General features: G+C 43.5%; 1 protein-coding gene across 1 annotated transcript in view; it reads left to right on the top strand.

Moving 5' to 3' along the window:
- The first annotated feature begins 3,782 nt into the window (after window positions 1–3,782).
- The window catches only part of SLC7A2 (solute carrier family 7 member 2), a 52,905-nt gene continuing 30,723 nt past the window's right edge, over window positions 3,783–25,964 (top strand). Inside the window, exons 1-2 of the mRNA XM_070948990.1 lie at window positions 3,783–3,864; window positions 20,910–21,106. The gene's annotated coding sequence lies outside the window, so the exon portion shown is untranslated. The remainder of the gene's footprint in view (window positions 3,865–20,909; window positions 21,107–25,964) is intronic.

The following is a 25,964-nucleotide window of genomic DNA, read 5'->3' as shown; positions in this document are numbered from 1 at the left end:
CCAAGCCAGATTCAACCAGGCCTGGGACTCAAGACAACCTATAAAGTTACTCCTGCATGGCCCCATGGGAGTCTTACAACCAATCAGAGTACATTTCTTACACAGGAACAGGAAGCTTCAAGGAGGGGCCCAAAAGAGGGTATAAATCTTTCTCCCTCTCTCACCCATGTGTTCTTTTTGCCCAGGACCCCAAACCATATGGTCCTGTCTACCATTAAACCATCTTTCCAAGCAGTCTCCATGTTTCCAGTGTCTTTCTTCCCACTTGGAACTGAACCCAGATGGACATTTCTTCCAACAGTATGAATGGACAAACCCAGGCTGTGAATGTAAAGCATTTTTAACACACTGAAATCTAATATTAACTTATAACTGATCTAAATGGGGCATATTTCTCAGATGATATTTATATAATTGTGTTGTAAACTGCTGTTCAGCTGATTGTTCCATTGAGTATTTATAGGCTATCTCGTTTAATGGGCTATTCTATTCTGCACTGCAATAGCAACATAATTTACATTATTGCTGTTCGGTATCTTTAAACACAAGTTAGTTAGTTTAGTTTAGTTTATTTGATTTGTATACCGCCCTACTCCCGAAGGACTCAGGGCGGTGAACAGCCAAACAATAAAATACATAGATACAAAAAATTTAAAAAACCAGATAAAATCAAATTAAATCATTTTGGCCCAGACAGATTAAAACACCCCGATAATTTAAAAACAGATTAAAATTTACATATTTAAAAAAGGGAAGAGATTAGGCCAAGCCCGCCTGATGGAATAAAAAGGTCTTCACAGCACGGCGGAAGGTGCGCAGATCCGGGATCCTCCGTATCTTCGGGGGGAGCTCATTCCAGACGGTAGGTGCCCCCACAGAGAAGGCTCTCCCCCTAGGGGCCGCCAGTCGACACTATTTGGCTGACGGCACCCGGAGGAGTCCCTCTCTATGAGAGCGCACTGGCCGGTGGGAGGCTATTGGTGGTAGTAGGCGGTCCCGTAGATAACCAGGTCCTAAGCCATGGAGCGCTTTAAAGGTGGTAACCAAAACCTTGAAGCGCACCCGGAAGGCCACTGGGAGCCAGTGCAGCTCGCGCAGGAGAGGTGTTACATGGGAGCGCCATGTCGCTCCCATTACCACCTGCACGGCCGCACTCTGCGCCAGTTGGAGCCTCCGGGTGCTCCTCAAGGGGAACCCCATGTAGAGAGCATTGCAATAGTCCAGGCGGGAGGTGACGAGGGCATGAGTGACTGTGCATAACGAGTCCCGATCCAGAAAGGGACGCAACTGGCGAATCAGGCGAACCTGATGAAAAATCCTCCTGGTCACGGCCGTCAAGTACTTTTCTAAAGACAGCCGTGAATCCAGGAGGACGCCCAAGTTGCGAGCCCTCTCCGTGGGGGCCAATGATTCGCCCCAATAGTCAGTGATGGCGTCAACTGACTATATTGGGACGTCGGAAACCACAGCCACTCGGTCTTGGATGGGTTGAGCCTGAGCCTGTTCCTCCCCATCCAGATCCGTACGGCCTCCAGGCACCGGGACATCACTTCAAGGGCATCGTTGGGGTGATCCGGGGTGGAGACGTACAGCTGGGTGTCGTCAGCGTACTGATGGTACTCCACCCCGAAACCACGGATGATCTCGCCCAGCGGCTTCACATAAATGTTGAACAGGAGAGGCGAGAGGACCGACCCTTGCGGCACCCCACATATGAGGGGCCTCGGGGTCGACCTCTGTCCCCCTGTCAACACAGACTGCGACCGGTCAGAGAGAAAGGAGGAGAACCACCGCAACACAGTGCCTCCCACCCCTAACTCTTCCAACCGGTGCAGCATGATACCATGGTCGATGGTATCAAAAGCCGCTGAGAGATCTAACAGGACCAGGACAGAGGAGCACCCCCTGTCCCGAGTCTTCCAGAGATCATCAACCAACGCGACCAATGCCGTTTCCGTGCTGTACCCGGGCCTGAAGCCCGACTGGAATGGATCCAGATACGTCGTTTCATCCAGGTGAGTTTGTGAGTTTAAGTAAACCTTGTGAGTTTAAGTAAGGCTTCACAATGTGGGCTTGCAAAATTACTATTGGCCATTTGTTGGCAATAAAGAAATACGTAAAACTGACATCTGGAGCTCATCTGGATTTCTGCATTCCAAATGTAGTAGCCCTACTGGGCAAGAAGAAAATAAATCTTTCTAAGCGAGTTTAATGACTAAGTGGAGTTTTTGCATGCTTCAGCAAGAACTATTTCTGAACTATCTTTTAGAAGTGCCAGTTCTGGTTCTCAGAACAGCATGCTGAAAAGAAATTTGTATAATGCTGGGTAACAGAAGGAAGGGAATGCTGTTTCAAAATGTTTTGTAGTAGCTAAGGTAGTCAGACAAAGTGTCTCTTTCCCATTGCATAAATCAGATGACATGTTGTTTTAATCCTTTGGACACAGAATTCTATGAGATTGGAAGCAAATGGAGTTGCTGGAGAACTGAAATGACAGTTCACTAAAGAATATGCAAGTATGCTGTCCTACTATCACAGTATTTGTATTAAACCAATTTAAGATTTCCAAAGTAGTGTACAATTTTTCAGCTTCATGATAAGATGGCTAAAAATCCCCCAAAGAAGAAAACATTTCCGACTTTTTTTTTCTGGAATGGTCACCGACCTGAACGATCATTTACTAAATTGGAAATTCTGAGCACTTAACTATTATTTATTAAACTATTAATTCCCAGCCTTGGCAACTTCCAAATGAGTGGACTTCAATTCCCAGAGGTCCCCAGTACCAGAGAAATAAAGTCCCTGCATCTGGAAATGACCAAAATTGGGAAAACTTTATTGGAGCTCTGTTGTATATATTCGAATTTGAATTAAACGTTTATGTAGTTTGGGAGTTGTATGCCACTCAAAATCTGGTGAGTAGAGACGTCTGTAAGTCTTGTAAATAAACTAATAGCATCTAACACATTAATTAATAAGTGTTTGGAGAATAGATATTGTTTTACAAAACAGAATTCTTCAGGAATTTTTTTTGCCCGGAACTGCACTTCTCAGGAGTTGTTCTTGTTTTAAAACATATTTTGTTTTAAAGGGTAAGATCTTTAAAAACTTGATCCTCTGATTATCTACCATTACTTACAAGGCAAAACTTACTCATCCATTAACACCGACATTTATTTCCAGGAAGGAAAAAACAAACAAACACCTGATGCCAGAGAGACTTCTTAAATTAAGCATGCCTTCGAACAGAACTCGGGAATGCAAGCATGTTGTCACGCCAACACAACATACGTCCAGGTGCGTTCACAGCCCGAGGTTATCGTTAGTACCGTACTACCGTATAGTTTCCAATGCGTCATTGCTCTCTATGAATAAATAGGCTATTAATTGGGGGAGAGAGTTGGAGCCCGTAGGCTTGCCAATGAACAGGAAGGGCCGCGATATGAAACTCGCAATTTTTCGCAGGGCGCTCCTTTCCATGAGTCAAGCCATCCCAGTCCCCTTTCCAAGACAACTTGGGAGACCGTCCAATTCCTGCAGGCAGGAACGCCGACAGCGCGCGAGGACCTGCCAGCCACTGCCTCGCCTCGCCATTGGCTAGAAGGGCTGGGCGGACTCCCCGTGTTCATCAGCTCTCCGGGGCGTGGGAAGGCAAGGGGGCCTGTGAGGGGGGCGGCCCGAGTGGAATGTGGGGGCGGGGCCACGCGCCAAAGAATTTCGGAACCCTGAGTTCTTTCTTCGGCCGGCTCGCTGTCGAGTGAGCAGCCAGCGCTGGACGGGCTCCCCTCTCGAAGCACCCGCAGCTCCGCGCCTCCGCTTGCCGCAAGTCCGCCTGTCCGCCCGCCAGTATTTCAGACGGCTCCAGTGAGTGGAAGCATCTCTTCGCCCCCTCGTTCCTTCCCACCCACCCTTCCCCCGCGCTTCTTTCCCCTGCGCATACACACACACGCGCGCACAGACTCCTCTCTGCGGGCGCTTTGCCTAGAACTGCCGGGCGAAGCGAAGTTTCCCTCCCCTCCGCTTAATAAGGCTTCCCGCTGAGAGTTGGGGAGGGATTTTAAAAAACAAAAGCAGCATTCCGTGGAAAGTGTTTTTCTTTCCATGAGCACGTGGGGACAGTTTATTTAGGCACGGGAGGTGGCGGGGAGAGCAAGGCGGTGAAAAGAGGGCGCTCTTGGGAAAAGCAGATTGCGTGGCAGGGAAGCGGCGGTGTGGGGAGGGAGGGGAGCGAAAAAAAACCGGGGAGTTGCTGACCAAAAGGCTGTGGAAAGCGTGGAGGGGTTAAGGATAAGGTGTGAATCGCTTGCTGGTCTCTGGACTTTCTCGTTTGTCGCGATCCTGGATGCCACCGCATCTCGTCCTGTGCCAGTAATACCCGCGTGGCTGGCAGATGTTCAGCTGATGCAATTTTTCCTGTCAGCGACTCTTTTCCGCCAGGGAAATGCCGCTGTTGAATCTGAGCTCTTATGTGGCTGATGTAAAAGAAAATCGGAACCCCACCCCCCAGGAAAGGCTGACTAGCTTAGGATCCCACGCAAAAATCCCTTTGACGGCACTTTCTATTCTGTTCATAGGCGCTGTTCCAGAGTCCCATGAAAGGATTCTGTTGCAAGGTACTTGTTCTAAAGTCAGTTTAGACTTTAACATGAGGCAGGCATGATGAAAGGCATAAGATGGAAGGAATGTTAGCAACTCAACCACCACCCCTTGTTTACTTCTGCTTTGCCTGATCTATACTGTGGGTGAGGTAAAGGACAGCTTGGGGTGATTTTGTCCTGTTTTCAGGGTTGAGTTGGTTCAAGCTGGTTGCATGGTGTATTTATAGTTAAAACTTCATGACAGTATGTGCTGTTTACTCAAAGACCAGGGATTCATTGGCTTGTCTGATTCAAAACAAAAGCTGTGATGCCTCATGTAAGAATGAAATAAAATATCAGGGCATTTCACTTCAATGGTTAAGTGTGAATTGGAGAAAAAAGAGGCCAGAAATATTCTAAGCAAAGTTCAAAATTGCCTGTCAAACTTATTTCATCCTGAAAGGTCATTTGAACTACTTTTAACTAGGGGTAAGTGATTGTATACATTACTAAGTAGTATATCTGATCTGGGGAAAGCCTCTGGCTTTCTCTGGAATCTCTGTTCTCAGAGCAAGAACAGGATGCAGATAAATCCTCTTCCTTGTTAGAACTGGCTTTGCTGGAGGAGATGAATTCTCCTCATTCTCTCTCTGAGGTACTAGGTCAGTTGGTCTTTGGGAAGCAAAAGGCCAGCCCAAACCAGTTTTTTTTTTTCTTCAAGCACAATTTTTCATACATACTTTAAATAAAGAAATCAGTGAACACAGATGGTATCCTTTTTAAGGGTCAGATGGGAAATTCCAGTAAACTGGTCTAGGTCTGTTTTACAATAATCAGTGGTGATTAACATGAGAGAGAAGTGGATCAGTACTATACATTGGACATCTTGCATTCTTCCTGTAACAAAAATACATAATCTGTGTTTAGCCATCACAGACTATAACTTTTGTTTTTGCTGTTTAAAACAGATTATTTGGAGGATCACACTTCCTGCTAGAATAGGGGTGTCAAATTCAATTTCATTGAGGGCCACATCAGGGTTGTGTTTGACCTCAGGGAGCTAGGGTGGGCGTGGCCAGGGTGGGCATGGCTAGCTCGACGTCACTTATGTTGGGGGCGCCTGTGGCAGCCCAAGTGATCTGCCAGTGAAAACGGAGCTCAAGAGGGCCACACGTTTTCACTGGCAGAAGCACCATGGGCTGGTCCTTCACTGTTTCCAGGGTGGCCCCATGAGCCAGATCTAAGCACCCCATGGGCTGGATCCAGCCCCCGGGCCTTGAGTTTGACATCCCTGTGGTAGAACGTAGATTATTTTAAAAAGTCTTTGTGGCTTAGTTCCTGCATGGTTTATAAAAGTGGCTGGCTTCACATAACACACTTTTTCAAAACTAGCTAAACAAAAATATCTGTAGCAGTGCTTTCAATATACAGATATTCCTTATTCAGAAAGAATTGAGCAAATAATGCAGTGTCTTCAACACACACATAACTAATATTCACCTTCTTTATGTATGTGTATTTTTTTTTACTTCCAAGTAGTGTAGTGATTACAAGTCACGTCATTTATGTAATGCTGGCAATCATAGCCAGCATTGAGTGGCATTTCAAGTCATATGGCAATACAATGCTCCTTTGTTGAGGATTGTGTTTCTTATGTTGGCATTGCTTGGTCTGAACAAGAAACTGAGAGTAAAATCTAAAATCTGTATTAAATTTGCTGTAAATCACAAAACCAAATAACCAGTGCAGTTTTCTTGAACACCTTGTTCAAGACGGTTCTGTCTATTCCAGAGTGCAGACCTCAGATTGATTTAAGTTGGTGTATGGGTGGGTGTTTTTGTGTTTAGCTGTATGGAGGGACATCTTAAAGAATAATATAGCAGAATGATATATAGAGACCATCTTCCATTAAACTCTCAGAACAGAAAATATAGATGTTATGTAATTTCCTTACCAAGGTTATACTACACTACACTACTTTTATATCATATATGTTCTTCTTTTTTTCCTCCCAGTTGCACTAACAACCCAATGTAGGACAAACCCTGTTTTATGCATACATATTACTTCCTGACATGAAGAACAATGGAATTTAACATCAGAGAGGTGTTGCATTCCGTTTCATTGGATCTGTTTATGTTAGATAGCAGACAACTATTTTTCTTTGATGTTTTAATTTGGCTTCTGGCACTGAGAAAAAAATCGGCCTGTTTGGTGGCCTAAATAGACCATCACATGTTCAATATTGTTTAACATAATTACTGGCCTCAAGACAGTCCTTTTCGAATATATTCTTTTGGCAACCATTCTACTAGGAATGTGTTGCATTTATTTATTTGTTTGTTTTGTTCTGAAAGAATAACCACATTAAACCATTATGGCAAAGCCTATTTTGTATAAATTTGCAAAAACAAAGGAAGCATATATTTGGGTCTAGGAGTATTTTGTTCTCAAAAAACTATAAACCCATCTTGGTTGCTTTATAGTTATAATGCAGTTTCTTAAAATTAAAAAAAAAATGCTTAATTCCGAATGTAATGAGTTCCTTGGTTTTGTTGGGATTTACCAAAAACATTTTTTGAACAGCTCATGTAGTTGGAATCTTTATTTAGGCTCAAATTATCATAGTTAATATATTATTACAAGTTTTATTTCTCACAAAATAAAATTATGTGATTGTTAGATATACAACATTTATTTTGCTTTATGAAAAGTCAAATCCCATTCTATAAAATAGTTTTTATTGATACATAGTTTGGTTGTTCACTTGACTGGTTAAAAAACATGATTTCAGTGGGATTTCTAACACTTTGGTTATTTTTTTTTTTACTCCTTGTATACTGACAGATGGGGGTTACACTTAGCCCAGTGAACCAAATTAATGAGCAGAACCTGCATTAATTTACTGTTGATGTTGCACTTTGTGTCTGCACACAAAGATGGTGCAGAACTAATCTGCTTAAAGTGAATGTTTATGCAGTATTTGCTTTTGCTTGGTGGCCTTTCAACCTAATATTAGATGCTAGAGCTGGAGGTGATAGAATCTGTGGATTGATAAGAAATCAGGATGTGAAATCTGATATTGATAATGTCTGCAGTTCTTTTTTAGATTTACAAACCACCACTGACAGCAGTAATTTCACTATTAAGTTGTTTGATAGTCTTGTTGCAGATAACTAAGGATGCTATTTTTAAAAAAATAGGTAATCTTTATTTTTCACTGGGATAGTTGGAATTAGTATTTCAAATCAACCCATCTTCTGTTTTGTATTGTACCTTAAACCTTTAATAGAAAATGTGATGTTGAACAGGTAGCTTTTAAAACATTCTTGCTTTGACAGCACTACCTTCCCTGTCTCATGAATTTTGTATGGTTCTGTAGCAATCTACTATCTGCTATATTAATGACAGTTTCATAAGCCCTTTTGGACATAGGAACCAAAATATTTTTGGATATTGGTTAGCATTTGAAATGCAGAAATATTAAACCATAGGATTTTAGTTAATTTTTTAGGCTAAAACTAATTTAAGATGGACTTGGTAATCTACAGTTTCTGTTGTTTTTGATGTTTGTTTATTTGCATCAGAAGCATCACAATTAAAATAAGGCATACTATACAATATTTAAAAGAGGAAGTACAAGATTAAAATATGTACAAGTTAAACAAATCTTGCCCAAAAACTAGCAACATTAATTGTGTTCTGTCATGCTGCCATAAGGTCCTGAGGGGTACACTGATTAGGACACAAAGGACAAGTCTACATATATGTTGTCTGCCTGTCACTAGAATTGCAAAGGGCAGAAGGCACCAGAGAGCCCCATTTGTTGTGGGTGTCTCTGGATCTTGTTGTGCAGTATATTCAATGATATTTCCATACTTTCTTATCTTTCATTAGGCCCAGGTGCCAGTTCGTCCATTGGTTCCATCCAGTATTGGTGCTTTGGTGCTTTCCATAGGTTAACTCTGCTTTCAAATTCTTCAGCCTAAGGAAGTTTTCCTGGATTTTAATCTCTGATGAGCTGGTTATAAACCATAGAGAAGGTGTTGTCTAGATAGAGTTGATTTAAGTCTCTCTGTATGCTGCTTCTTCTCTGCGAACAGTAGGTGGGGCAGTGCTTTAGGCAGCTCCAGCTAGGTGGTAGATCTTATCTAGAGGAGTAGATTTAAGGCAGGGGTGTCAAACTCACGTTGTCACGGTGGCGTCATGTGACTTATCGGGATTTCTCCCCCCCTTCGTTAAACCAGGTGTAGACTGCGCATGATGCATCCGGCCCATGGACCAGGAGTTTGACAGCCCTGATTTAAGGCGTATCAGGTAACAATTCAGCTAGCTTCATTCAAAGCAACATCTTCTTTCCCAGTGTGTGCTGATTTATACCAGACTAGGCAGTCATATTCACCTGTCGAGTAGTAAAAAGCCAGAGCCGTTGTCTTAGGGACCCTCAGAGCTCATTAATGAGAATGTTGTTTTGTCCACTGACAAAACAACATTAGTGTTGGTACAGTGCTGCTTTTATGTTATGGTCCTATCTAGTGTTTGTGTAACTACCTTTGCTGAGTTTGTAGTAGGTTGTACAGTCCTAATGGATTACATTCCATTCTATCCATTTCTTCTAAAAAACCCACAGGCAGAGGAAGACCTGTACTTCTTATAAATAATAATAACTACATACAGATAGTCCTCGACTTATGGCCATAATTGAACCCAGAATTATAGTTGTAAGTCATGCCAGTCATTAATCACCACATGACTGGGGCCAATTATCTTTTTTGCAGTAATCCATTAAGTGAATGCGGCAATTGTAGAGCGAACACTTTAGCCCTTAAACAAATCAATTGTTTTCAATAGATGTTTTTTGCTGGAAACTGGAAGTACATGGCAGTTTTCAGCAAAAAATGTAAATTGTTTATATGTGATTGCAGGACACTGCAGACGGCCATAAATGTGGCTGGTTGCTGAGAGCTTAAAATGCAATCCCATGACTATGGGGTGGTGCAGCTGTCAGAATTTTGATTCTGGGTGATAGCTTTGGGGAGGTCCATTGTAACTTCAAACAATCATTAAATAACTGGTTGTAAGTGAAGGTCTATCTCAGGGGTGTGAAACTCAAGGCCCAGGGGCTGGATCTGTCCCACGGGGTGCTTAGATCTGGCCCACAGGGCTTCCCTGGAAACAGCAAAGGACTGGCCCGTGGTGCCTCTGCCACTGAAAATGGAGCTTGGGAGGGCCACCTCAGGGCCGCACCTGAGCTCAGTTTTCGCTGGCAGCGGGTTGCGGGAGGCCATCACAGCTGAAAATGGAGCTCGGGTGCCTGTTTTCACTGGCAGAGTGTTTGGGCCGCCAAAGATGCCCCCGACATGAGTGATATCAAGCTGGCCACACCCACCCTGGCCCCCGAGCTCAACTCCAATTCTGATGTGGTCCTCAGTGAAATTGAGTTTGACACCCCTGGTCTATCTGCACATAAATTTAATAAATAAATAAAAACCATGAAGAAATACCCGATGTTATATTTTTAGCACATAGGAAATACTAGCAAATCAAATGTGATATTTATTTTTATTTTTCTGTTACTATTTAGAATTGTTATGGTCATCATGTTAAAGACTGGTTTTGCACATTATGCTAAATCATAATACAGTGAGCTTGCTTTGTGATCTCAAATAATGTAATTTGTAAACCATAGTTAATGATTGGTAATATATTATGTGAGTCCAGTCAATTGAGTTCTTAAAAATAAGCTGTATTGAAATAAACACTGTATGTACCAAGTCATCATCTGTCTCATATTAAAGGTAATGATGGTAAAAAGGGAAACTATGTCATTGATTTTAATAGGCTCTTTTGAAGATTTTCCTAACACTTACAACTCGTCATGATTCCCCCTTAAGAATCTTGTATTAAATTGAATTTAATAAAATATACACTTCTTTTTTTGGTATAGGTTGAATAGAAAAACTCTGAAACACTAAAACACTAGCTAAACATCTGGAAGGTTTGATATATAGATTGAACAATATGACCTTTAAACTTTCCTCTGTAACATTACTCTACAAAATGTGTATGCTGCTTACTTACATTTGAATGTAAGAGTTCTTGACAGATTCCTAAAATAATTCTTTGCTGAATTATATCAATAGTTTGCTTATGTCATCTACTACTAACTTTTCTGATGCATTGGACTTTGTCACAGAACATTTTCACTGTATTGGCTTTTGAGAATTTCTATGGGTTCTTCTTTGTAAAAAGCTTATGTAATAATTTATAATATGTTTAGATGGGGGTTTTTTTGTTTTTTTTTTAAATTTGATTTATATGCCGCCCTTCTCCAGAGACTCAGGGCGGCTTACAGTGCGTTAAGCAATAGCCTTCATACTTTTGTATACTTTATACAAAGTCAGTTTATTGCCCCCACAAACTGGGTCCTCAATTTACCTACCTTAGAAAGGATGGAAGGCTGAGTCAACCATGAGCCTGGCAAGATTCGAACTTACTTTAATTGCAGACAGCTGGTATTAAATTGCAGTGCCTTGTCTGCAGAGCTATCCAGGCTCCTGGATGTGTTTAAATTCTACAGAGCAATAATAATAATAATAATAATAATAATAATAATAATAATAATAATAATAATAATAATAATAATAATAATAATTTTATTTCTATACCGCCCTTCTCCCGAAGGACTCAGGGCAGTGTACAGCCTATTTAAAAACACAAAACAAAACAACGATTAAAATTTAAAATCATTAAATAGATTAGGCTCAAATTAAAATCCCAGAAATTTAAAATACCCCAATTTAAAATTATTATGTTGATAGCCCGGCCTGGCGGAACAACAGGGTCTTCAGTGCGCAGCGAAACACCCGGAAGTCGGAGATCTTATGTATTTCCGGGGGCAGTTCATTCCACAGGGCTGGGGCTCCCACAGAGAAGGCCCTCCCCCTGGGTGTTGCCAGCCGACATAACTTGGTCGATGGCACCCTGAGGAGACCCTCTCTGTGGGAGCGGACTGGTCGGTGGGAGGCTATTGGTGGCAGAAGTCGGTCTCGAAGGTACCCGGGTCCTATGCCATGGAGCGCTTTAAAGGTGGTGACCAACACCTTGAATCGCACCTGGAAGACCACTGGGAGCCAGTGCAGCTCGCGCGGGAGGGGTGTCACGTGGGCGGCATTCTGGATATATATATAATATATATATTATAATTACAGTACAAATGCAATCACTTTTGAATTACAATTATTTAAGATAAGTTGAAATGTAAGCATATTTTGAAAAACAGGTTTTTAATTGGAAATTTAAACATATTTAGAAACACAGAATTGAGATCTGCAGCTCACTAATTCAGTGGGAGATTGAATTTATTATTGCTATAATAAACTTTTGTAGAATACACACCCTGGATACTTCACTGTGAAATTGATCTCAATTAACATAATTCAAAGTACAACTCCTTTTCCATCAAACTGATCCTGTTTGTATTCAAATCATTGTCTCCTAGTCCTAATACAGCTGGCACCTTCCACCTGTATCTGACACCCCCACCCCCACCCCCAGAAGACTGGAGAAGAGGAAGGCCATCTGAAGTAGTCCATTTTTCATGTGTTCTTGTCCCTGTGCTTGGATTACTTAATTTCAACCTCTCGAGTTTCCTGTCATGCATTTATTTTACAGAGTTAGCCTCTGACATTAAAAAAACAGACATCTAATCCATTCCTTCACATTTAATCTGTAATCGTCATTTCAAGATAATATAAATTATCCTTGGAAGTAAAAGAAACATTTATTTATATCTTAGGCAACTAAAGCCAAAGAGTTCCATTTTCAAGGTACGTGCTTTACTTTAAATAGCACTTAATGTATCAGTAACAGCATGAAGTATTTTCCTTGCAAACATAAAAGCAATCACTTGAATGTTGCTTCCTATACAAGGTTAGGACAGCATGGAAATGACGTTCCACTCATTTTTAACTGTTCTGTGCAGGTACAATTATACAGCTATGTATTTTAAACCATGTACCTTATGAAATACATTGGGAACTTGATGAGAGGTTTTCAAGCTGATCACATCATGCCTGCGTCAAATGACCTTCTGCTAACCCAAGCATATGTTGCAACTTTCTCCACTGACTGAAATAACCATGGAACAAGCCTGTCTGGAGCCAAAAGAAGGTTGCGGGTTTGCATTCAACACATGCATAGAGAAAATACAACATTTGAAATCTTCCTGTTATGTGGCACTAGACGTTTCATGAACCACATGTTGTAGGAATGAAGGATGCGGTACCTCCAAAAGTAGCTGAAAAATAATGCTTACTTTTGAATATCCTGTTTAAAAAAAGATAGTAATAACTGCAGGATCCAATCTGGGTCGGTCACAGGGACCAGAGGTTTAGTGTACCACATCCTGTTAAAGAGAAGTTCCCTGAAGACAGGTTCTAGCACGAGTCTGAAAGCTCGGAAGACTAAACCTCTGGTCCCAGTGGCCGACTCAGATTGGTATCCTATAACATTATCCTGGGACACGTATATTAGCCTTCATTTGGTAGTAACAACTACTAAATAAAGAAATCAGCATGTTATGTTATATTGTTTGTTTGTTTCCTGCATTTATTATTTTACAAATAACTCCAAATGGTGAACATATTTATTTATTTATTTATTTATTAAATTTTTATACCGCCCCCTCTCCCGAAGGACTCGGGGCGGTGAACAGCCAAAATTAAAAACACACAATACAAATATTAAAATACATTAAAACGAAAATTAAATTATCTTGGCTTCTTCAAATTCCCCAATTAAAAGATTTTTAACCCAGCCCGGCTTGCTGAAATAAAAAAGGTGGAAGGTCCGGAGGTCCGGGATCAGTCGTATCCCTGGGGGTAGCTCATTCCAGAGGGTGGGTGCCCCCACAGAGAAGGCTCTTCCCCGGGGGGGTCGCCAGCCGACATTGCCTGACAGATGGCACCCTGAGGAGGCCCTCTCTGTGGGAGCGTGTTGGCTGGTGGGAGGTTATCGGAGGCAGAAGGTGGTCTCGTAAGTAACCGGGTCCTAAGCCATGGAGCGCTTTGAAGATGAGAACCAACACCTTGAAGCGCACTCGGAAGACCACTGGAAGACCAGCTCGCGCAGGAGAGGTGTCACGTGGGAGAGCCATGTCACCCCCATAAGTACCCGCGAGGCCGCATTCTGCACCAGTTGGAGCCTCCGAGTGCTCCTCAAGGGGAGCCCCATGTAGAGAGCATTGCAGTAGTCCAGGCAGGAAGTAACCCCTCCAAGAATGAGTGACCGTGCATAAGGAGTCCCGATCCAGAAAGGGGCGCAACTGGCGTAACAGGTGAACCTGATAGAAAGCCTCCCTGGCCACGGCCGTCATATGCTCTTCTAAAGACAGCTGTGCGTCCAGGAGGACACCCAAGTTACGCGCCCTCTCTATGGGGGCCAATGTCTCGCCCTCAATAGTCAGCGATGGCACCAGCTGACTATATCGGGACGCCGGCAGCCACAGCCACTCAGTCTTGGAGGGGTTGAGTCGGAGCCTGTTCCTCCCGATCCAGACCCGCACGGCCTCTAGGCACCGGGACATCACTTCAAGGGCATCGTTGGGGTGGTCTGGGGTGGAGACGTACAGCTGGGTGTCATCAGCGTACAGATGGCACTGCACCCCAAAACCACGGATGATCTCGCCCAGCGGCTTCACATAAATGTTGAACAGGAGAGGCGAGAGGACCGACCCTTGTGGCACCCCACAAACCAAGTGCCTTGAGGTCAACCTCTGCCCTCCAGCCAACATAGACTGCGACCGGTCGGAGAGATAGGAGGAGAACCACCGTAAGACAGTGCCTCCCACTCCCAACCCTTCCAACCGGCGCAGCATGATACCATGGTCGATGGTATCAAAAGCCGCTGAGAGGTCTAATAGGACCAGAACAGAGGAGCAACCTCTGTCCAAAGCCCTCCAGAGATCATCAACCAACGCGACCAATGCCGTTTCCGTGCTGTACCCGGGCCTGAAGCCCGACTGGAACAGATCTAGATAGACGGTTTCATCCAGGTACTGCGGGAGCTGTCGCGCAACCACACTCTCAACAACCTTCGCCAAGAAGCGAAGGTTGGAAACTGGACGATAGTTTGCCAAAACAGCTGGGTCCAGAGAGGGCTTCTTGAGGAGGGGCCTCATCACCGCCTCTTTCAAGGCGGGAGGCAAGAAACCCTCACTCAAGGAAGCGTTTATAATCCTCTGGAGCCAGCCTCGTGTAATCTCCCGGGTAACCAGCACCAACCAGGAGGGACATGGGTCCAATAAACATGTGGTTGCGTTCAACCTCCCCAGCATCCTGTCCATGTCCTCGGGGGTCACAGGGTCAAACTCATCCCAGATAACAGTCTCAAGACACACCTCGGACAACCCGCCTGTACCTACCCAGTCAGAGTCCAAGCCTTCCCGAATTTGAGCGACTTTATCGTGCAGATAATGCGCAAAATCCTCAGCATGACCTTGCAAGGGATCTTCCCGCGCTCCCAGATGGAGAAGGGAGCGGGTCACCCTAAACAAGGCAGCTGGGCGATTTTCTGCTGACGCGATAAAAGCGGAAAAGTAATTACACTTCGCCGCCTTTATCGCCACTAAGTAGGTCTTGATATAAGACCTCACTAGTGTACGGTCAGATTCGGAGCGAGTGGCCCTCCAACTACTCTCTAGGCGTCTTTTCCGGCGTTTCATCCCCCTCAGCTCCTCGGAGAACCAAGGAGCTGGGCAGATTCGGCGCCGGATCAGAGGCCGCAAAGGCACGACCCGATCTAAAGCACCAGCGGCTGCCCTATCCCAGGCGGCCACCAGGTCTTCCGTCGAGTTGCGAGCCAGAGTCTCAGGAAATGGCCCAAGCTCCATTAGGAACCTATCAGGATCCATCAGGCGCCTGGGGCGGAACCCCTGGTCGGTTCCACCTCCCTGCGGTGGGGTGTAGCGGTTAGAAAGTCAAGTCTAAGGAGGGAATGGTCTGACCATGACAAGGGTTCAATGACTATATCCCCTGTATCTAGGCCATTCAACCACTGACCAGAGACAAAAACCAAGTCCAGCGTGTTTCCTCCTAGGTGAGTGGGGCCCTGAATTAACTGGGTCAGGTCCATGGCCGTCATGGAAGCCATGAACTCCTGAGCCACCTCAGACACTTCACCGATAGACGGCAGGTTGAAATCCCCCATGACTAAAAGCCTGGGGGTATCAACCGCCACCCTGGCTATAACGTTGAGGAGCTCAGGCAGGGCCGCTGCCACGCAGCAAGGAGCCAGGTATGCAACCAGCAGGCCCATCTGCCTCCCATGGCCCCACTTTACCAGGAGAGATTCACAGCCGGCTATCTGAGGTACAGTTGCCTCCCTAGGATCAAGACCTTCTTTTACAATAACCGCCACCCCCCCCACCCCTACCCTGGGCCCTCGGCTGATGAAATGCGCAGAAAACCAGTAGGCACATTTCTACGAGGGGGACCCCCCCCTCCTGGCCCAATCAGGTCTCTGTAATACCCGCCAGGTCCGCTCCCCCCTCCTGAATCAACTCACAAATGAGGGGGGCTTTATTAATCATGGACCTGGCATTGCACACCATCAGCCTAAGACCCAGGCTCTGAGGCTCTGGACAACCCAGGGAACGAGAAGAGCATTGGGAGCCGGAGCACGTTACCGCTTGGAGACAGCGGGTACGCGCCCCCACAACATGATATGGCCCCCTGCTCCCATCATACCTGCCCCTCCCTCCCACAGTACTGATGACATCGCCCTCTTCCCTCACAACACCCACCCCCTCAGATCCCTGCTCTGCACCTCCCCTAACGCGGCCCTGTGCCAGGCCTGGCGCCCCCCCTAACAAATCACCCTCCCTATCCTTTGCCAAACAACCCTCCCCCCTCCCAAAACCCCTTAAAAATTGGCAAATGACAATTTTAAAAAACCCCTCAGGCCCCTCTTTGCCGCATGCCACCTCTCGGGGTTCCAAAACCCATCATCGAGGTAGGCCCTCGATAGACTGGAGGGCCAATCCTGTGAGAGGGGGGAGTCTCGCAGAACAAGAAGCTCAGCTGCCGAATACACCTTGCCACAGGTGGATAAGTGACCATGTCCCAAGGGTCCAGATGGAGAATAAGAGGTCCAGGGAGGACAAATAAGATGGAGGCATCCAAAGTCCACTGTCCCCTCACCACAGTGGGTAGGATCTCTTGCCAAGATGACACAGTTCAAGGGAGATACAATCCAACCACCCTCTCACAGTGGTTGGTCTGATGGTCAATCCCCTCTACTGGTGAGATGGAAGTAGTGAGCAATATCAAACACAGCACAAGGGGTTAAAGTCCATAACCACCCCCTCACAGTGGTTGGTCTAATAGTCCACAACCACCCTATCACGGTGGTTGGTCTGATAGTCAATTCCCTTTGCTGGCGAAATGCAGGTAGTACCATACCGACTCAGCCCGAGGGGCACAAAAGCCAAAACCACCATCTCACGGTGGTTGGTAGGATGATCAGTCCCCTCTGCTGGTGGGATGGAAGAAATACACCGGCTCCCATAACCTCCCAATACAATTTACAGTCCCCTTAACGGCAGGGGGGGGGAGGGCTCAGATGAATATGAGCCAAACTTCAGTGCCAGTGAGTCCGTAAATGGCAGCCAGTCCGAGATAGGAATGATGGAAAAATAGGGGGGAGAAAACTCCCACCCTCAGCCCCCAAAATCCAACGGAGGCCTCCCGGTGGCTGTGAGGAACTAACCCATCGACTGGGCAGCCCTCACGCCAATCCTCGCCAAGCCCGGATGGTCGGTGTTCCACTTTGCCACGTTGACCCCGTCAACCACCTCAGCAGGGTTGGCGCCGACGCTCTCCTCCCCCCCATTGCCAGGCGGCCGCCATTGCCACCGCTGACGCCACTTCCGCTGACGCTGCCAAAGGAGGAATTCTGGCAGCGTCCCTAAGCTCACCAAGGAGTCCGGCGGTCCCCAGGAAACCCTCTGAGCCTGGGGCCATGCCCGGACCGCAAACGACCTCAGCGGACCCGTCGCTGCTGCTGCTCCGACCTCCAAACGGCTCCAGCAGAGAGGAACGCCGCCGCTGCCCAGCTGGTGTGCCCGCAGCGGATCTTGCCGGCACCGCCATCGCCGTCCCGTCCAGCCTCGATCTCCCGTGGGGACAAATCTTCCAACCGGCCGGCGGGAAACTCCCCCAGCCGAACCAGGGGTCAGAAATTGCCAAAACGACCCCCAAAAGGGACCCTTGGGGCAAAAACCCCCATCCACAACCCGTGGCTCAGGCAGATGCCGCCATCTTGGACATGCACAGTATCTATCCAATACACTTTCCCCCTCCGATTTTCCCCACATTAAGAACCATGTGAGGTGAGTTGGGCTGAGAGAGAGGGACTGGCTCAAGGTCACCCAGCTGGTTTTAATACCTATGACAAGACTTGAACTCATAGTCTCCTGCTTTCTAGATTGGGTGCCTTAGCCACTAGACCAGTGATGGCTAACCTTTTTGCCATCATGTGCCAAAAGCGGGGGGAGCTCGTGCGTCTGCCCACACCCATAATTATATATGCCACGCCCACCGCACCTGCGTGCACAACACCCCCCCGGGCTCCCCCCGCTTTTGGCACGCAATGGCAGAGTGGGCCCGGAAGTTGGCAAACAGGCCGTTTCCAGCCTCTGGAGGGCCTCCGGGGGGGGATGGGGAAGGCTGTTTTTGCCCTCCCCAGGCTCCTAGAGAGGCTCTGAAGCCTGAGGAGAGCAAAAAACAGGCCTTCCAGTCCCACCAGAAGTTGGCAAACAGGCTGTTTCCAGCCTCCGGAGGGCCTCCTGGGGGCTGGGGAAAGCTGTTTTCACCCTCCCCAGGCTCCTAGAGAGGCTCCAGAGCCTGGAGAGAGCAAAAAATGGCCCTTTCCCCACCCCAGGCCCTCCGGAGGCAGGATACAGCCTGCTTCCCTACTTCTAGTGGGTCCAAAAGACCCAGAAATCAGCTGAGCTAACGTGCCCACCGATATGGCTCCGTGTGCCACCTGTGGCACGTGTGCCATAGGCTCCCCATCACAGCACTAGACCAAACTGGTTATTATGATAGGTTATTATTTCTTCATGTTGGAATGCAATTGATTCAAACACTAATGATATTGCACTGACGTGGGTGCAAGGGAAACAAATATTTTACTTGAATCAGAAAATGTTGTAAGATAACCTCTTTAAAGTCCTTGACTTATGACCTCAGTGGAACTTGGAATTTTAGTCTTAAGTTATTGCAGTTGTAAGTCCAGGCAAAGTCGGTTTTATGACCGTTTTATGACAGTTGTAAAACAAGTCACCACGGTTAAATGACTCACATGGTCATTAAATAACCATGACCACCCCAATGATGCCCTTGCTGTGATGTCCTGTTGCCTGGAGGCCGTGCGGATCTGGATGGGGAGAAACAAGCTCAGACTCAACCCTTCCAAGACCGAGTGGCTGTGGCTTCCGGCGTCCTGGTATAGTCAGCTAGTACCATCACTGACAATAGGGGATGAGATCTTGCTCCCCACAGAGAGGGCCCGCAACTTGGGTGTCCTCCTGGATTCACGGTTATCTTTAGAAGATCATTTGACGGCCGTGGCCAGGGGTGCCTTTTATCAGGTTCGCCTGATCCGCCAGTTGCGTCCCTTTCTGAATCGGGATGCCTTGCGCACGGTCACTCATGCCCTAGTTACCTCCCATATGGACTACTGTAATGCTCTCCGGCCAGGCCACCAAGCTGCAAAGGTTGTGGACCGCTGCCTTAATATGTTGACCACAAAATTTTCTTTAGAGTATTTGAGTTCTTACCTAGATTTTCATGGTTTTTGAATCACATGGTCAGAAGGAATGCTTTCCTTACTGTATCCAAATCCAGCATATTTACAATGATTACCATTCCCACAGTTTAATTTAAATCAATTTAATCAATTTAAAATCTTGTTTTCTTAGTTATACAGTACTGAGATTCTATAATTGTCATCTATGATTTAAAAAAGAACCTAAGAATAAAACAAAGCTGCTGGTCACAAAACAATTTTTTTTTTAAAAAAAATCCCAATAATGCTAATCCATGGGAAAAAAAAGAAGAATTAAGACACTGGTTGATATTTTACCTAATTAACGTGCAGATAAATCATCAGCTTATCCAGTTTATGGATAATGTCCATAAGTGCAGAGACAAGCGGTATGATGAAAATGCAATAAGCATGGTTTAGTTCCTTAAATTTGAATGGACAGAAGTGATCTGTCACTGACTTTATTATTTATTGCAGTGTCAATAAACAATACTGTGAAAAAATTTCAAAAGCTTTTTGAATTCCATACTGACCATGCAATTTTAGGTACACAGAATTTTGTGGATTTTCTCCCTAATGTATTAATATTCCCAGAGGTTTTTCCAGAATATCTTTTCAATTATAAAAATGCCATTTTATAGAAAGTCATTACAGTACACTATTTTCAACTACTGTGTATTTCTGGAGAGGCAAGAATAAAGCAGGATCATAGACCTGTGAATGTTTTCTGATTGGCACATTTTTGTAGAAAATATTTGTATCTTGCAGCTGGTCTCATATTGAAGTCTTAAGTTTAGCTTATTATGGGGATAAGGGGATAAACATAACAAGTTACTAACTAATTAGCTATCTGAATTTGATAAAATTTGTCTCCATTATCCCTGATAATCTAAGTTCAGGTTCATGGAATCAGAACGCATTTGTCTTTCCCAAATCTTGGTTGACTAAATCAAACAGTAAAAGCAACACAACCAACTTGGGGTTTAAGGGAGGGAATTACTATTTATGGGTTCTAAAATGTTATTCTATTCTCTGAATAGGATGTTTCTAAAATAGTTAACAAGGTCCACTCCTACCCCCTTCCATCACTCAGACCTGCAAGTTTAAGTCATGGTGTTCTTATTTGCATTTCTGTTTCCTGAGCTTCTTTTTCTTTTTTGTTACAAATTTTTGTATAGATAGTGCATTTTGGTCCCCCCTACCCCCAGATAGACTTATTGAATGTTAACTACAAGATTTAATTTAAGCCTGTGCCTTTAAAGGCTGGTTCCTCCTCCAGCCTGGTTTTTTTTTTTGTTTTTTTTTTGAGGTGGAGCTGAGTAGGACACTGCCAAAAAATTATAAGTAGTGGCCTCAGTTTGCTTAGGAACATCCAGCACTTGGTGGATGATACAGTAGTGGTCTAGATAATTGATTTAGGCATATGGAAATCTAGAACAAATAACTGGTTTTTATGGTTTCATAGCTTATGAAAAGAATAAATACTTTTTCTTTCCTGTACAGAAAAAGCTGCTGCCCAATGAAATAATTTTATGAGATTACTTTTAAATTGGAAGTATCACCTATCAACGAAGTTAAATGTGTCAGTGTGGTTTATTTTTGAAAACATAGCCAAGGAAAAGGAAACGACTTACAAAGTACCATTTTCCTGCCCTGCTTACAACTAAGGAGAATTTGAAAGTGCAATTTGAAAAAAATTGGTAAGTTTTGGTATTTATAATTTTGTTTGCTGTGTCTCACAAAATGCAGCCTCTTTTGGAAATTAAACATAAATAATTACAGTTTTTTAAAAATATTGGGAAGAATGCTGTTTGTTTTATAATTTATCTGCACTAAATGTTCAAGCGACGATGTATGAAAGATTACATGATTACTGTCAATGCTGTTTCTTCATGTTTGATTTTTAGTACATCAGATTGAATTTTTCTGTATCACATGATATACCTCTTTAATATGGGCATTGGGGTATATTCTTATTCAAGAGTTCTGGGGTTTTTTGGTTTTGTTTTAAATCTTAGCTGGAAGTCATATCCTAAGTGTGATTTAATTTTCAGTTATATCAGTGGAGCTTGCTTATACAGTATATACATATGAATGTTGTACTGCAAATGTTGTTACATATTGATATACCGTATTTACTGCTGTAGACATTTTAGTGGTACAGGTAATCCTAGATCTACCACCACAACTGGGACCAGCATTTATATTGCTAAGCAAGATAGTTGTTATGTGAGTTGCACCGAATTTATGACCTGTTTGCTATAGTTGTTAAGTGAATCGTGCAGTTGTTAAGTGAATTTAGGTTCTTCCATTGACTTTGCTGTTAGAAGCTGACTGGGAAGATTGCTAAATGGTTATATGTCTCTGGGATATTACAACCATTGTAAATACAGTTGTCAAGTGCCCAAATTTTGATCACATGACTATGGGGATGCTGCTAGGGTCATAAATCACTTTTTTCAGTTCTGTTGTAATTTCAAACAGTGCTCAATGAATGGCTGTAAATTGAGGACTACCTGTATTAGTAATTACATTTTGTTTGAAACGATCACTTTAATTTCAATACTGTAATGGCATGTTTTTATTATATATGATGCAAAAGGGGTTTGGAAATACAATGGTTCTGGTACTATATTCTAAAATATTTGAGATGGTAAGGGGCTTTATGGATTTGACAAATCACATTAATACTCTTTGTTTGAATTATCCTTTTTGGGAACGGACAGAAGAGTTTTGTTGTATTTGTGGCAATGGAAGAGAGCAACTTATAACTCTGCTAGGATTTTTTTTCCTTGAGAAAATTGTGGGGCAAGATGCAGCAAATAATATGGCTCATAGAAAAAAAAGTTTACTTATTCCACTGGCCAGTGAGGGAAACTGCAGTCTGGAAATCTTTCTTAAAGTGAGTCTGAATACCTAGAAGTCTCCTATAGACAGTGGTTTGAAAATCCTTCTGAGAGCCTTATATGCTGGTGTGTGCTGCCTCAAAACTTTCATGAGTCTATAGACTCTAAGGTAGTGCTGGCAGGTTTAATAATTAGGAAGCTTTATCTTTCCAGGATGGCGTAAAAGAGAATGAAAGACAGAAAAAAACCCAAGAAATTGTAAGAGCAGAAGAGAAAAGCTAGAGATACTCAAATCAGAAGCAGATTAGCTGAAGCTCTTAGTGAGAGGGAATACTTGTAATTTTCCTTTTGTGTAACTACAAAGGCTGTATGAAAGAGTGGGCAATTTAATGGCCTAAGGCTACATATCAAGTTCCTGATTGCCTGAGTAGCACCCTACATTCTTTGCTGAAACTGGGGACACAAATCCTCACCATGTTTAGGGAGGAAGCAGATTAAAATTCTAGTGCATGGCCTACCATAAGATTAATACTGATTTTTTTTGAAGTAAGAAACCTACAAAAGCTCCCCCATTCCAAACCAAGAAAAAAAAATACTTCCATTGAGTTTGCCCTTCATTGTTCTTCTATTGTGACCCTTGCACTTCCTAAAATGTCAAATTAACAGGAGGCTAGAGACTATTGCTTTAATGGTTGGGATCGGCCTTCTAAAGCTCAACTGCAAATGCTACAACAAAAATAATGTGAGAGGTTCATAGTACCAATTATTGGAAGAGGCTCACTTGGAAACCTAAGTAACTGGGAAAATAAATAGAAATAAGAGTTGTTGGCAGCTGATCTAAGTGGCTCAATGCTTCTAATGTAGGCTGGTATAAATGTGAAGACACTTTTAAAGCAGTCTGGCAAGATATAAAAGTGGTGTAGGTTGACTTCTTGAGGGTTTTCAAGAAGTCAGTCTTCATAGTCTACTTCTGAAAGTATGGATGGAATCCCATCCAAGTACTAACCATTCCAATTTTGCTTAGTTTCTCTGTTGTACAAAATTAGCTAGAGGCTTTCTCTTGCTAAGACCATTGTAAATATATATATCAACATTTCAGGTTAAACTATGGAATAATAGCTGACTCTGTCCCATAATATATTTCCCTCTATCCTGTAGCCTCTCTTCAACCTTGTATGTTGTTAGCAGGCTATAATCTATTTCTTTGATATCCACTGCATGTTTAAGTTGGTCTGGTAGAAAAAAGACAGATCCTCACTTATAAGCATAGAAGAATTCTGTATATGCATTAGTGCATGTGGGAATGGATCATGTGTATTGCCAAAAAACCTATACAAAAGGATCTATGTAAGCCTCATAAATCAAGTTTGACTGAAGAGATGTTTTACCCTTATGGTAGTAACAATGAGATAAAGAGTATAAAATAGGGATTGTGAAGTCTATTTGTATATATTCTACACTAATAATGTTTTTTTAAAGAAAGACATCATTGTTGTTCCAAAAGTCTGCTAAACTCTGTGTCACAGGCTTTACACAGTGCGGCAGGTATGATTTTGCTAGGGGAATGGAATAATCTCACATCTTTAAAAAAAAGGAAAGCAGCAATGCTGTTGCTGATTCAGCCCAAGAATGTGATCTTGAGCTGGGATAAATTATTCACTTTGTGTCGATTAATTCACAGCATGCATACTATTCTTGGACAGTTTTTTCAAAGGGTTCATTTATATATATTTACTGTATTTTTTGGACTATAAGACACACCTAGGTTTAGAGGAGGAAAATAAGAAAAAAATAGGTTTTTGCCTCCGTGCGTCCCGTTTTTGCCCTCCCCTGATTCAGAAGCACTCTGAAGGCCAAAAAAGGGCCCGTTTTCGGCTTTCCAAATCCTCCGTGGGTCCAGTTTTTGCTCTCCCTGGCATCCAGAAGCACTCTGCAGGCCAAAACAAGACGTGCAGAGAGTTTGGGAGGCCAAAAACAGAGTGCTTCTGGAGGGCAAAAACTGGTCCTGTGGAGGCCTGCAGAGGCCAAAAACGGGCCTGTTTTTGGCCTGCAGAGTGCTTCTGGAAGCCGGGAAGGGCAAAAATGGGATGCACGGAGGGTTTGGAAGGCCAAAAACACGTCCATATTCATTCTATAAGACACACAGACATTTCCACCCACTTTTTTTTGGGGGGGGGAAGTGCGTTTTATAATCCAAAAAATACAGTATATATTTTGTTAGGTTTTAAATTTCATAATTACTTCTGATTTAATTTTAAGGCTATATTGGTTTCAAACCAGTATGATTTGAATGGAACACAGTTCACAGAAATTCTTGGATACATTATTTCTGAACCAACGTGTACTCAAAAAAGCTGATCACTGGCTTAAAAACTGTGTGCTCATACAGGTGGAGTTACATAACATGCAAATAATAGGAAACCAGAGCAAAGTGACCCTTTGTATTTATTCTGATAATTATTATGATGTAGTGTAGTCTTATCTCTTAGTCTGGTACCGTTCCAGGTATTTGGTTTTTTTTGATGTTGCAAATCCCCGTAACTAAAGAATACCTGCTTGTGAAAGGTAGATGTTGTTGCTAGAAATTATTATCTTAGATCATACAAAGTTGGTTTGCCTCTCTTGGTGCAACAAGTGTGATTATTTTTGTACCTTCTGAATCTCTTGATGAATCTGTAATCACTTATGAGCAGAAGGGTTTGCGTTTCTGGAGTCATGCAAAGCATTTTAAAAGATGCACAGTACTTTGCAAATATGCTTTTCCAAGCACCTCTTCTTGAACTGTTACAACAAGTCCTGGAAGGATCACACAGCTACTTTGGACAACCATTTGCACTTGTATGCATGTCCAGACTCCTACTTTGCTGGCAGTCTTTATACAGTCAGACTTAGAGAAATGACAAAAGCTTTCAGAGCAGTTATGGGAACCTTTTGCAGGCACTGATCTACTCATGTATTTTTGCAGGCACCGGTTTACCCATTTGTTTTCTTTTAACACTGATCAGCTGTAGGGCGGCACTTTGAAGCCCCGCAACAAAAGTTTAAACAGTTTTTTCCCCTCTAGCCATCAGATGGGACTCAGGAGGCAGCAATAGATTGGGGATGGGGCCAAATAAAAGGTAAGAATAACGTGGGGGGGGGGCAGAACCGGTTCGGTGATGTCATATCGTCACTGCTACCGGCTTGGTGGAACCGGTAGGAACCCACCACTGATCAGAAGACACAAAAATATAGGCAGTACCTGCTCAAGATATCAGTGTTTCTATGAATAACTTCTTGCCTCATCTGATGTTACTATTATTTAATTATGGTGTTACTATTATTTAATTATTTCTAATTTAAAATAACCAAAGAAAGAGATAGCTTGCTGAAAAACAACGTGCCAGTGCCTTGAGATCTTTAAAAATTTCAGAATGCATCACAATTCATAAAACGGTGAACAGTTGCAACCAATGCTTTTGTTTGTTTGTCTGTCTAGAAACAAAAAGGTAAAAGATAGCCTTGGGATAGTAAATAGCATTCTGGAGGTCTGAAAGAATGACAGTCAGGAACCTCGTTAGAATGCTTCCTGAAAAATGGGCTGACCTCAGATCATCCAATGAAAATGGAGTTCATGAGGAATCAGGAAAGATTAAAGATTTTTAAAAAGCAGAATAAACAATTAAAATTTGAAATGCACTATGTTGCAGTGGTTATCAGCTTGCAGGTTTCA

Source organism: Pituophis catenifer, unplaced genomic scaffold, assembly GCF_029215685.1.
Source record: "Pituophis catenifer annectens isolate HBS135680 unplaced genomic scaffold, rPitCat1.0.hap2 SCAF_8, whole genome shotgun sequence".
In the NCBI taxonomy this organism is placed as follows: Eukaryota; Metazoa; Chordata; class Lepidosauria; order Squamata; family Colubridae; genus Pituophis; species Pituophis catenifer.
This window is presented reverse-complemented; position numbering and strand designations above follow the sequence as displayed.